Below are 13,637 nucleotides of genomic sequence, written 5' to 3'. Positions count from 1 at the left end.
TCACGAGATCATGACCTGAGCTGAAGTCGGACGCTTAACCAACTGAGCCACCCAGGCGCTCCTCAAAAATGTTTTAATTTATTTTTGAAGGAGAGAGAGAGACAGAGCATGAGTGGGGGAGGAGCAGAGAGAGGGGGGACACAGAATCCGAAGCAGGCTCCACACTGGGCTCGAACTCACGAATCATGAGATCATGACCTGAGCCGAAGCTGGACACTCAACCAGCTGAGCCACCCAGGCGCCCCTCGCTGTGGGTAACTCTGAACACCTCACCATCCTTTTTTGGTGACCTTGCCCATACATATCTCCAGAAATAGTCACTTGGTTAAACTTTCAGTTAACCCTCAAGTGTGCTGTTCCTATCTGTTTTCTTTCTTTCTTTTTTTAAGTTTATTAATTTATTTTGATAGAGAGGGAGTGTGTGCGCGCATGTGTGTGTGAGCAGAGGAGGGGCAGAGAGAGAGAAAGAGAATCCCAAGCAGGCTCTGCACTGTCAGCATAGAGCCCTACGCGGGGCTGGATCCTATGAACCGTGATATCATGACCTGAGCCAAAATCATGAATTGGATCCTTAACCGACTGAGCTATCTGGGCGCTCCTGTGCTATTTTCTGATTGAATCATGAGGCAAGGTGGCAAGGCCATACTATTTTATATATCTTGCTTTTACGTGTTATTTTTCTACCTAGAATGTCTTCTACCCTTTTCTGCCTACCAAACTCCTATTTCTCCTTCAAGAGTCAGCTCAAAAATCATAAATATGAGAAGTCTTCCCTGTCACTGACCTCTTGTTCCCCACCTCTCTTAGGCAATCTCTTATAATTCCATTGAGCCTTTGGCATACCGCCATTATGATTACGTCCGCTTTCACAATGTGCTGATTGGATTGGCTGGGACGTCTCCCACGCAGTTCAAGGCTCCTTGAGGGTCAAACATTTTTCCTCTATGTATCTGACAATCCTATTGCCTGGCAAATGATAGATGCTACTTGATATCTGTCATATCGGATTAAGTAATCTTATTGGAGAGGGAAGCGCTAAATGCTGTAGGAGGCACAGGTCACGTGTGTCTCCGTTTCCAAGGTGTCAGTGACCTCGAGCATTGAGATGAGCCTCTCTTACTTGCCTGGCCACGAGAGATCTTTGTGGAAGGCCAGTGGGTCACTGGGGCTCTCTCTACCTCTCCCATGCCTTCCTTAGTACCATTTGCTGTGGGAGTGTGACGAAAGTATCTTTACCTCTTCTTTCTTTCCCTTGCTCCCGCTTCCCTGTTTTTCCTCAGAATTCTTAGCAGAGAGATTCTCAAGTGAATATTTTAGGAATATTTTCTGAAGGACTACTGCATTCTACGGCCACTGACGATAAGAAAAATCTCCCACTATATTTGTCAGGCTACACATACTGCAGTTTGTTTAAGTTGCTGCTTTAAAAAAAAAAAACTGAGGCATAATTTGTTATTGTTTTGCTTTTCATCTTTATATGTGTGAATTTAGGTAGATGTGCGGTGCCTTAAGAGAAACCTAATTAAGGCCATGTGATTGAACTGAAAGCTTTAATTTACTCAGCACTGAGTTGGCATTACTTTTATTCTCCCTCCTCTTTAATTTACCATTAGTTTAATTTATAAAAACATACTTTTGTGGTTGAAAACTCAATGTTGAGATGCTCGTATATTAGGCAGAGGCATGTCTTACACTGGAGAAAATGCCATGTTTTCCAGGCCTGTGTGTTTAATTTTGCAAACATATTAGGAATACAGTTGGCAAATCATTCTATAGAACAAAATTATAGCAAATTCTATGCCGTATACACTATAGAAACAGCCCTTATTAATGACTAGTTGGGATAAATGGTCTCAATATGACATCTGCCATTTTCTATATAATAACTTGGCCTTCAGTTTCTGTGTGTGGGTATGGATATTAGCTTAGAATTCTGATATGGTTAGGCTTCAGATTCAGATACAGTTGTGCCCTGGGGTAGGTTTTCCCTAACACAGTTGGGCATCCTTACTGTCAGTTATTTAGGGGAAGACACAGGCTTACCGACTGCAACTGGACCTTGAAAGGGAGCGTGTATCTTTCTCTGGACCTCCTTTCTTGGGTAACACTTAGGTATCTATAAGTTCTCGAGAGTATTATAGGTAGGGTACAGATCCTAAAATAACTATGTAGGTCAGCCTCCCTGTAAAGAATTTGAATTGATGATAAGAATTCTTTTTAAAAATTTTTTTAAATGTTTATTTACTTTTGAGAGAGAGAGACAAAGCATGAACAGGGGAGGGGCAGAGAGAGGGACACACAGAATCTGAAGCAGACCCCAGGTTCTGAGCTGTCAGCACAGAGCCTGATGCAGGGCTTGAACTCACAAACTGTGAGATTGTGACCTGAGTTGAAGTTGGATGCTCAACCAACTGAGCCACCCAGGCACCCTGGGGGAACAATTCTTTATAAGCAACAACATCTTGCTGCAGGTTACTTTATAACCACTTTCTTCTGGACTCTGAAAGTCTCACTGAATGAATGGATTAAAGAAAAGAAAAAAATATCGGGGGGGGGGGGGCGGGCCATGGAAGGAAAGAAGGAAGAGAAGGGAGAGAGAAATAAATGAATGCATTCCAATCTGGTCTCAGGTGTGCTTTGGGAAAGTTAAGAGTTATGATGCTACCCTCTGGCGAGACTGGAAAGGGGATAAATCTAGCATGATGGTGATACAATGGCGAAGGTGAATCATGGAAGATCTTCCCCCCCCCCCCCAAGTGGAAGATCTCCTTTTTTATTTTTAATGTTTATTTATTTTTGAGAGGGAGAAAGACAGAGCACGAACGGGAGAGGTGCAGAGAAAGAGGGAGACACATAATCCGAAGCAGGCTCCAGGCTTTGAGCTGTCAGCACAGAGCCTGACGTGGGGCTCGAACCCACGGACCGTGAGATCATGACCTGAGCTGAAGTCGGAGGCTCAACCAACTGAGCCACCCAGGCGCCCCAGAAGATCTCCTTTTGATTATAAAAGAAACCTCCTTCTTTTATACCTTGAAAACTACACTATTAGGAACTTCCATCCCATTTTAAAGAACAGTCTCCTCTCGGAGTGTTTTCCCCTCCTCCTTGCCTTTACTGAAAGCTGCAGTATTTAATTTCATTTCCTGACCACACGGCTTCCCCCCGCAACACGTTCAAGTTGCTCATTCCGTAGGCGCAAGAGGCGGTGGCTTCTGCTTCCCAGGGTCACTTCCAGAGAACTGTCTCCCAACTGCAGTTGTAAAAAAAAAAAAAAAAAAAAAAAAGAAAGAAAGAAAAGAAAAGAAAAAAAATTCCCTGCTCCTTTGAGGCTTCTGCCATCTGGCGCTATCATCTTCTGTCATCTGCCAAGTGCGAGGTCATTCCCCGCATGCTGAAGACTCGAGCACTTTGCTTCGTTTTTCTTTCCATCGCACTTCCTCTCATTCTGTTCGTTGATTTCAACACTTATTTGGAGGAGCTGTCTGGTGTCATCTCTGTTACCTGATTCCTTCATTTCTTTTCTTTTTTTTTTTTGTAATGTTTATTTATTTTTGAGAAAGAGATAGAGGGAGCACGAGCAGGAGAAGGGCTGAGAGAGAGGGGGACAGAATCCAAAGCAGGCTCCAGGCTCTGAGATGTCAGCACAGAGCCCGACGCAGAGCTCGAACTCAGGAACCATGAAATCATGACCTGAGCTGAAATCGGATGCCAACTGAGCCATTCGGTCGCCCTGTGGCTTCCTCATTTCTAATGAACTATCCTCGTCATTCTGTCTTTCTCACCTACTTCCTTTTCATCATCAGAAATTCACTACTTCCAAAACTGCAAATATACAGCCTACGTTTTGATCAAAATCTCATAGCCTGCAGCATATTTTTACTGTGATAATTTCAAAATGTTATCAAGATTTGTAATCTACTCAGCAATTCCATGACTTGCTATCCATTAATACCCTCCTATTTTTACTGCCTTCCATGAGACATCACTATAATTGTTCTCTTAGAAATATCTAAATTCCCAAGCTCCTCCCCCTCACTGCTATACTCATCTGGGAAAACTACCTCCGGATCAGGCCAGCGTGCAGCTGAATGTTTCTGGGGAAAATCACTCAACCAGGCAGGCTGGTGTCACTATGAATTGATTATAACCACTCCCATGTAGACACTCATCACCGCAAAGGAATAGCGCTGGTTCAGGAGAACCCTTTTCCCTCACATTTAGGCTTCTACCATAGGAAGAAACAGGATTTCCCTTTCAAACTTTTTCTCCCCATGAAACAGAACGGGAGGAACACTTTACTCCTCTCATTAGACACCTGCATTGAAGGAAAAATGGCGGTTGTTTGGTCAGAATCTGTTTCTCAGGTTGGTGGGCAGAATCACTGTGTTCAAGGCTAGTACTCTTGCATACCATCCTTCTCCACTGCTTTCCACTTTCTGAATCCAGGATGTTGGGTTGCTAATTGTGAGAGGTAGTGGGCGCCGTGTCTATGCTCATCACGGATTATCCAGTGATTCTCAAGTGCCTGGCACAAAGTGGGCACTCGGTACATTCTTAGTGAGGGAATAAATGATTGATTTGGTGAAGCCATGAACACAGCCGTTGGGGAAATGGGAGAAATGGCAGAGAGAATGAGAACGTTTGAGGGAAAGAGATACTAGTGCGAAAAAAGAACTTTAAGATCACGTCGGTGCCCAACATTAAGATCTATTAGCAGCATGTTATGTTCTCACACCAAGGTCACTGAGTTGCCATGAGTGTGCCAGTGGCAGGGGAGAGTGGGTAAATGAAATATATAGCCACGTATCCTAAATATATATCCCATGAAAATACGGTAGTCAGTAATTTCTGTGAAGTTTGTTGGGGGACAGGGATCTCTTAATCTGAGGCAGGCTGTGAAAACCTCTCCAAAGACAAGCTGTGGTATCTTATGCCCCCTACCAAGAAGAAAAAAGCCTAACACTTGGTGGGCCTTTTTGGCTCTTGGAGGACACTAGTATAGAATCCAAATCTACTCTCTGACCCTTTTAGTGGGACAGCCAGGAGGCCACTAGCTTGAACAGGGCTGAAGGCAAGAGACGTCCCTTCAGCTGGTCCAAGCAACAATACAAGCAGCTTTGCTACTTGGCCCAGGGTCCATCAGACCTAACGGTGCTTGCCTGAAGTACCTATGGCAGGCTGGGATGCTCTATCGGGCCCGGGGAGGGACCCATTGGACAATTACAGGAGTGGCATTTGGGAAGAAAGGTACACCCTTTTTGCCAAAAGCCATCATACTTTTGAGAAGTAGTTCTTGGCTTACAACCTGGCTTTGACAGAGACTAAATGCCTAGCTGTGGGACACCAAGCGACTGTGTAATCTGAGTGCTCATCAGGAGCTAGGTATTCTCGTTTCATCAGGCTGGATCTTAGTCACCAAGCGGAAGCCATATATACACGGAAGACAGGGGTAGATCCTAAGGGGACCTGGCGTGACAAGGCTCACACCCCAAGCAGGCCTGCTTTTGCAGGACCCTCTCAACCCATGGCCTCATCTGGATTTCCCCATAACTGAAGAGGAAGAGACTCAAGTCTGCCTCACACATGGCGCTGCACACTATGCTGACAAGGGTCAGCCCCGCTCCACCAGGGACTTGAAGGTCAGTGGAAAAGAGAGCCCCTCCCGTTCCTGGAACTTCTAGTGGAACTTTTTGCAGAGGAAGAGATGGAGACAGGTAGGTAGGGATCTACACCAATTCATGAGCAGAGGCTAAAGGTCTGGCATGGTGGAAAAAACAAGATCAGGGGACTGATAAGAAGGAGGTGTGGGGAAGAAGAGGTGAGCACATGAATCCTTGTATTCTGTGTGAATACGCACACCAGCCTCCCCTCTGTGGAGGAGTTCCTAATAACTGGTGAAACCAAATATCCTGCCCTACCATTATCTGTCAGTGTTTCTACCCCAGTTTGGACTCAAAGACATCATGGCAGAAAGATGGAGGCTGTGACTGGGCTCAACAAAGACGTTCTCTCTCCTGGACTGTCACTGTTTAATAGTTAACTGTCCATCGCTTCTCGGCCTTTGGGCTAAGATCAAGTGCAGTATCTGTTCTTTTCAGCTTAATAGTTAACTTTCGAGCAGCTACTGACACTTTTGGTATGGCATCTTACTCCTTCCATGATGGAAGGGACACTGATGCGTCCTCGCTGTAACAGACGTTTACGCTGGACTCAAACCATGCCAGCACCGCCGTCTATGAACTTACAGAATCCCTTACATCTAGACATGGTATCCCACACTTGGCTGCAGATCAAAGATCTCACTTAGCCGAGGAGGAGACAGGGAAATGGACGGGTGCCATGGGATTCGTTGATCTTACCATGTCACAATCACCTACAAGCATCTGGCCTTATAAAACCGTGGAATGGGCTAAGATTCTGTTACACCAATGTCCAGGAGGTAACACCTTGTGAGATTTTGGGATGACCCACGACATTTGTGTTTTAAACTAGCGAGGGATACAGTGTGTGTGTGTGTGTGTGTGTGTGTGTGTGTGTGTGTGGTGGTGGGGGGGGGGGTCCTCAGGCACAGATGCTGTGGTTTGGGAAACAAAGGGTGGAGGTGGGGTGATGGTACCTCTCACAATCGCACTTAATGAGTCACTACAATTTTTTGTTGCTTCTAATCCCTGTGACTCTGAACTCTGCTGATGTCAAGGTTTTAGTATCCAAAGGAGAAACGCTTTCACTAGAGAACCCTGTGATGCTTCCACCAAATCAGCTGAGACTGCCAACTGGTCATTTGGGGCTTCTTATGGAAGTGGGACAACAGGCAAAAAAGGGGCAACAATATGGTGAGGACCACACTGGCCCCCCATGGTGCCTGCTGCCCAGAATGCCTGCGATCTTTCGATTCACTCCAAGCCCGGTCCTCCCAGCTCCCAGTCATGTCTCTGTGCCTCAGACACGCTTCCAGTAACTTTCGTTTTAGATCAGGGTCCTCAAGCCGCTTTTGGTACTGGGGGCCAAAGCCCCGGTCGATAGTGTCCGCGCAGTTTGTAAGGGAAGAGGGCAGAAAACAAAGCAACAGACATTTGGTAACGTTCAACATGGTTTCGTGAGGCCAAAACTCATTTTTCTTTGGAATTATTGTGGGTAAACAACACATAAGATGAGATCCACCCTCCTCACAATTTTTAAAGCGTGCACTACACTATCGTCAGCTGCAAGCATGGTGCCTGCCATACGGCGGATCTCTAGAACTGTCTCATCTTGCATGATTGACACTCCATTCCCGTCGAACAGCAGCTCATTTCCTCCTCCTCCCCACTCCAGCCTCTGGTAACCACTACGGTTTCTGATTCCATGAGTCTGACTACTTTAGACAACTTGTATCCATAGAATCACGCATTTGTCCTTCTGTAACTGGCTTATTTCACTCAGCATAATGTCCTCAAGGGTCACCCATGTCGTAGCATGTGACAGGATTTCCTTCTTTTTTTATGGCTGAAGACTATTCAACGGTATGTTTATACCACGTTTTCTTTTAACCATTCATCTGCAAAGTTTGTTTGTTTATTTTTTTTTGAGGGAGAGAAAGAGCATGAGTGGGGGGGGAGGGGTAGAGAGCAAGGGAGACAGAGGATCCGAAGTGGGCTCTAAGCTGCCAGCACGGAGTCCGACGTGGGCTCAAACTCATGCACTGTGAGATCACAACATGAGCCAAAGTTGGGCACTTAACCGCCTGAGCCACCCAGGAGCCGCAGTTTATTCTTTTTTTAATTTTTAAAAACTTTAAAAAAATGTTTATTTATTTTTGAGAGAGAGAGAGAGAGAGAGCACGAACAGGGAGGGGCAGAAAGAGAGGGAGACACAGAACGTGAAGCAGGCTCCGGGCTCCGAGCTGTCAGCACAGAGCCCGACGTGGGGCTCGAACTCACAAACTGTGAGATCATGACCTGAGCCGAAGTCAGATGCTTAACCGACAGATGCTCCAAGTTTATTCTTACAGTATATGTGTTTTAGAAAAGAAAAATGGTCATCTAATTTATGTTAATTTTCCTCTGACTTTTGTCCTCTGAAATAACATGTGGACACATGGTAGTGACCGCATTCCAGTCTGCTTCCATTTGCAATGAATCACTTAATACAGAAGCAATGCAATCGAGTGTGAATGAAATGCCTTCGGGAGTTTGAAGTATTTTTTTGACCCAAACGACATGATTCCTGAGATTCTAAAAAATGTAAATATCTCAAAGTAAGCAGTTACCGAGTTTCCTGGAGGGCACTGAAAACAAAATGCTGTTGTCCTATGAAGGACAAAAGTCCACAGGTCCTGGAATGCACAAGATTATTTGTACTATATTATAGTTACTTATTTTGAAATGCTATCTGAAAGTGGCAAGATTATCTAGCTCCTGTCTGCTGTTGTTATGAATTTTGTTGGACGTGCACAGGCGTCTTAAAAAAGCAACGAAATATAGAGCGCTGGCTGACTTTACTTAGGTAAAACGAACCAGATGTTCCATCCTGGAAATGTCCTTTTTGTGGCTTTGCCAGTTGTAAAACAGGCATTTAGAGGATATAAGTAGTTTGATGCCAGAGGCTGCTGGAAGCAAGCAGTCTGTGAGTGCATTAGCCCTGTGAGTGCTTTTCACCATGACCTTACATCCCTACTGCCCTTCTGGGAATAGTCATCGTGTTGAGCCTTTATTTTACCTGCCTCACTGGCCTTGTCATTCAGGCCCTGAGGACTGCTTTCCAGTCGAAGAGACAAGTCTCCCCTCTCCTTTTATTATTACTGACTCTAACAACCCCTCTCTGGCCCGAAATTCTGAAACTTGGAGCTCATGACTTAAGTTATGCTTTGGTATCCATACAAACATTAAAATCTTCTTTGTGTAATTCCAGGGTATTTGCATAAAATATCAAGTCTGTGGTTGCAGAGGCTACATACACATCACCAACAAGACCTAACAGGCCATATTCTCTCTTTGAATGTGAATCAACTCCCATGACCACCTTCTTCTATTTTCCTTTTATGACACATCATCACTTTTTAATACTGAGGCCTTCCCACCTCCTAACATGCTCTGTTTCAGTCTTATCTTCCATTTTCCTCCACAGCAGTTAACATTGACATCCCATGTAGTTTTTCCAGTTTATTTGGTTATAGCCTGACTCCTCCCATTACAAGATAAGCCCAGAGAATGCAAGGATTTTTGTTGTTTTCTTCTGGAATGCTGTATCCCTAGTGTCTAACATCTTAGCAGAACTGGGCATGATGTGCCCTACCAATATTTGTAAAGGAATACATCAACAAGTGAATAAGGTCATCCCCTCAGACTGTGCCCAGGTGGCGTGCAAACGCTGACCAAATGGGAGAACGGAGAAATAGCAAAGAGCTTTTCGCCTTTTGATATTTATAGTAGGGATTTGCAAAGCCAAAAGGAGAGAGAAATGGGCTGAATAAGAGTAGATACTTAAAAGCACATAGGCGAAATCACCCACGTTTTCTAAAGTATGTAAGTTGGTAGCAATTCAAAGGGGTACTGTGCAGCGGCTTCTGGAAGGTAGAACAGGTTATGTGTGAAAATCGGAACAGTTTATTTGGAAATTAAAGGGAACTGTCTCTAGTTTCGCTGTCTGCAAGGCGATAATGGAAGGACGCTTATTTTGTATATTTGGTTTGTTAACAGAAAATATATAAAAGACTTCAGCACTCAGTCCAATGCTTTCTGGCATCCGTCTGCCAAATAAAAATAAGACAATGACCATCTTCTCACGATTATTTTATTTTTCATATAGCACAGTGCATTACGCGATCTGCACAATTAAACAACAGTTTTCCTCGGGTCCTAATCCTCCCACCATTTTCGTGACTTAGTCTCTTTCCATACGGCTTTGTCTGTGCTGCTGGGTTTCCCGTGCTTTTGTACATTTCCCCACGTCTTGGGATTTACCACTGGTGTTTCTCTCTCTCTCATTTCATTCTATCTCTGAATTATTCAGCTCTTATTTTCAAGTTATTTGAACAGACTATGCTCACGTTCTTTTTCTGAGTTTGTGTTTTTATCAAAGTTGCATGTGCACTTGCCCCCTATCCTTACTTTTCCCCATTCCCCAACTGGCCAGTGTCATTACATCATCCTTTTAGATACATCATTTCTTGGCATCTGTGTTTATTCTGATCATGGACTTTCTTTTCATTGCTGAGCCCTGATGTAAACTGTGACTTCCCCCTTCCTGCACAACGTCTTCTAGACTTAACAATTATCTCATGTATTAGTAAAGATAGGCCAGGCTTGCGGTATAACAAAACACCCACCTGTCGATGGGAAGAATGATAGAGAATCTGGGCTTATTTAAAAAAATTTTTTTTTAATGTTTATTCATTTTTGAGAGATAGAGCACAAGTGGGGAAGGGCAGGGAGGGAGGGAAACATGGAATCCGAAGCAGGCTACAGTCTGCAAGCTGCATCACAGAGCCTGATGCGGGACTCGAACCCACAGACTGGGAGATCATGACCTGAGCTCAAGCCAGTTGCTTAACCAACTGAGCCACCCAGGCATCCCTCAACTTTATTTTGAATGTTTTATTTTTTTTCCTACTGTGTTTCTAAAAGCTCTTTTGTTCTCAAAATATTTTTTTTTTAATTGGCATCCTGTTCTTATTTTATGATTATAATATTTTCCCATTATCTCTATTAGTAAATTAAAGACAGTTGTTTTTTTCTTTGTGAACCTTCCCTTCCCCCTTATTAAATTTGTTTCTCCGGTTGCCTCTGGTCTCTGTTTGTTTTGGTGTCTAGGTTTTATATTACAGATTTCCTAATATTTCTTGCAATTGCTCCTTGAGACCAAAAGCCCGACAGTCAGAGAATTAGGCTGGATCACTGAGTTGAGGAAACTCCCATGTTGGTAACTTACGTTTCTCTTCTTGGGCTAGTCAGATTCTTCAGAAATGACTTCACCAATGTTCAGGGGTTCTGTTTTTTATTTTTTTTTAACCAATGTCCTGTTTGAAGGGTGAGGGGCTGACTGGGAGCTGCGTGGGGAGGGGGGAGGACTAGACTGTAATAGCATCCAACACACATGCATTCACTTAATGCCCTTACTTTTTTTTTTTTAATGCCCTTACTTTTATTATTTTTTTAAAAATTTTTTTTTTATAATTTTTTTTTCAACGTTTTATTATTTATTTTTGGGACAGAGAGAGACAGAGCGTGAACGGGGGAGGGCCAGAGAGAGAGGGAGACACAGAATCGGAAACAGGCTCCAGGCTCTGAGCCATCAGCCCAGAGCCTGACGCGGGGCTCGAACTCACGGACCGCGAGATCGTGACCCGGCTGAAGTCGGACGCTTAACCGACTGCGCCACCCAGGTGCCCCAATGCCCTTACTTTTAATAAGAGACCCCAACCTCAAGTGTGCCTGGTGCTTCCAACTGAAGACTGTATATTTAATCCTTTTCCAAGAATAAATTTCCAGTTTTTTGCCAATGTGGGGGGAGGGGAAGTCACCTGATGTGTGGAATGGTGGTAGGGATGTGAGGATCCAATCCTTCTTTCTTTCCTTTTTCTTTTGTTTCTTTCTTTTTTTTTTTTTTAATTTTTGAGAGAGAGAGAGAGAGAGAGAGAGAGAGAGAGAGAAAGAGAGAGAATACCAAGCAGGCTTCGTGCTATCAGTGCAGAGCCTGATGTGGGGTTTGATCTCAGGAACCATGAGATCATGACCTGAGCTGAGATCAAGAGTCAGATGCTCAACCAACTGAGCCCCCCTCGGTCCCCAGGATCCAATCTTTCTTAACTAGACCGACATTCAATGATGCTCATTTTAGCACTTGCACTTCCAGAAGGATCTTGTGCCAACCATTTCCTGAGTCTTTAGGGCTTGGATGGTACATATTGGCTTGGGTTTTTAGCTTTTTCCATCGCTTGCTTAGAAGCCAGTTTTCTTGAATCTCCTAATTCACTTACCATTCGTCCATCTGCTTTCCTGCTTCCAAAATTTGGTTGCTGTTGTTTCTTTACCTACTTTCCTTGTTTGAGGGTTTACGGTTCCAAAACAAAACAGCACTATCGTCACTTTAGTGAGATTTCAGGGGAAAAAAGCTAAAATAGACATAGGTGTTCAATCTGCCATCATGACCTGAAGCCTCTTCTTTTTCTATTGCGGTTGGTCCTTCTGCTATTTCTCACAGATCCTTCATGTCCCAGCATCGAGGACCGTCTTCTTTGGGACACATACATCCTCTGAAATGAGCCCTCACCCCAGGCACAGAGGACAATTCCTCCCTTTGTTCTACCACTAGAACTTTGTTTTATTAAAAATTTTTAAATATTTATTTCTGAGAGAGAGAGAGACAGAGTGCAAGTGGGGGAGGGGCAGAGAGAAAGGGAGACACAAAATCTGAAGCAGGCTCCAGGCTCTGAGCTGTCAGCACAGAGCCTGACATGGGGCTCAAACCCGTGAACCATGAGATCATGACCGGAGCCGAAGTCAGACGCTTAAGTGACTGAGCCACCCAGGCGCCCCTGGAACTTAATTTACTACTTACTGGCCTTTACTGCAATTATTTGATTGTTATCTTTCTTTGCTGCAAGTCTGCAAGAGAGAGGTCTAATGGTCTCCCAATGTCTATTCTCCCCGTCCACCTTTAGTGACAGAACTCCCAAGTGTTAGCTGGCACACAGCAACTCAGATAGAGACTGTATTCCCCAGCTCTCCCGAAGTCAGCGGTGGTCCGTCCCTAAATCCGGTTCAACGGGACGTAAGAAGCAGTGTGTGCACTGTGTGCTACATCTACTTGGAAAAGCCATTGGCAGGAGGCTTCCTCCTTCTCCTTCCGACCTGACCTTCGCTAGGAAAAGGGAAAGACAGAAGAATCCTGGAAGGTGATCTTGAGGCGGAGCCGCCCTGACCGCCCAGAACCATTCACTCTGGACTACGGTGGCAGGAGAAACAAAGCTCTGTATTAGTAAGGTGCCATATTTGGGCAGCTCTTAGTTACAGCAGCATAGTCTGCACCACATAGAGAGCAGCATGGACCTTGGATGTAAGACTCCACCTTGCTTTTCGCCCGGTCCCCAATACCTACGGCAGGCTACTTCATACACGTTTGTTCATTGCGGCGGCAGGGCTCACTCCTGCCACTAAGTGCCGCAATGCGGTCACGGAGTGCCTGTAGACGCCAGGGAAGTGTCATCGAGGCCACACGGGCTTGCCGTCAGTTACCGGTATTGCTACTGTTGTGCCAAGCGATTTCACCCTTGTTTTCTGAATAAAGCAGTAAAATAATGGTTTGGTGGAGAGGATAATTAACATGGGTATACAGAGGACAGGGGGAGGGGTTTGTGTGCAAACAGATTATCTTTCAAGACGGAAACTGCAAAATGTGTCAGTGAAACTCTTTTCAATCACAACAGGAGGCATGGTGCAGCGGAAAGGACACTGAATACAGAGCTAAGAGAACAGGGTTCTTTGGCAACCCACTAAGGAGCTATAACCTCTGGGGCAAGTCAAAGCCTTCCTGGACATTAATTGCATTATTAAAAAATGAGACTGTTGGGGGCGCCTGGGTGGCTCAGTCTGACTTCGGCTTGGGTCATGATCTCGCGGTTCGTGACTTCGAGCTTCACATTGGGCCTTGTGCTGACA

General features: G+C 44.7%; 1 protein-coding gene and 1 pseudogene across 1 annotated transcript in view; one reads left to right on the top strand and one right to left on the bottom strand.

The window, feature by feature from the left end:
- The window catches only part of RAB39A (RAB39A, member RAS oncogene family), a 32,101-nt gene that overhangs the window by 6,131 nt on the left and 12,333 nt on the right, over positions 1-13,637 (bottom strand). The gene's annotated exons all lie outside the window — the stretch shown is intronic.
- LOC123602852 lies at positions 6,047-6,215 on the top strand (annotated as a pseudogene).

The sequence above is a fragment of the Leopardus geoffroyi genome, chromosome D1 (assembly GCF_018350155.1).
Source record: "Leopardus geoffroyi isolate Oge1 chromosome D1, O.geoffroyi_Oge1_pat1.0, whole genome shotgun sequence".
Taxonomy (NCBI): domain Eukaryota; kingdom Metazoa; phylum Chordata; class Mammalia; order Carnivora; family Felidae; genus Leopardus; species Leopardus geoffroyi.
Note: the sequence above shows the minus strand (reverse complement) of the source record. Positions and strands in the feature narration are given on the sequence as shown.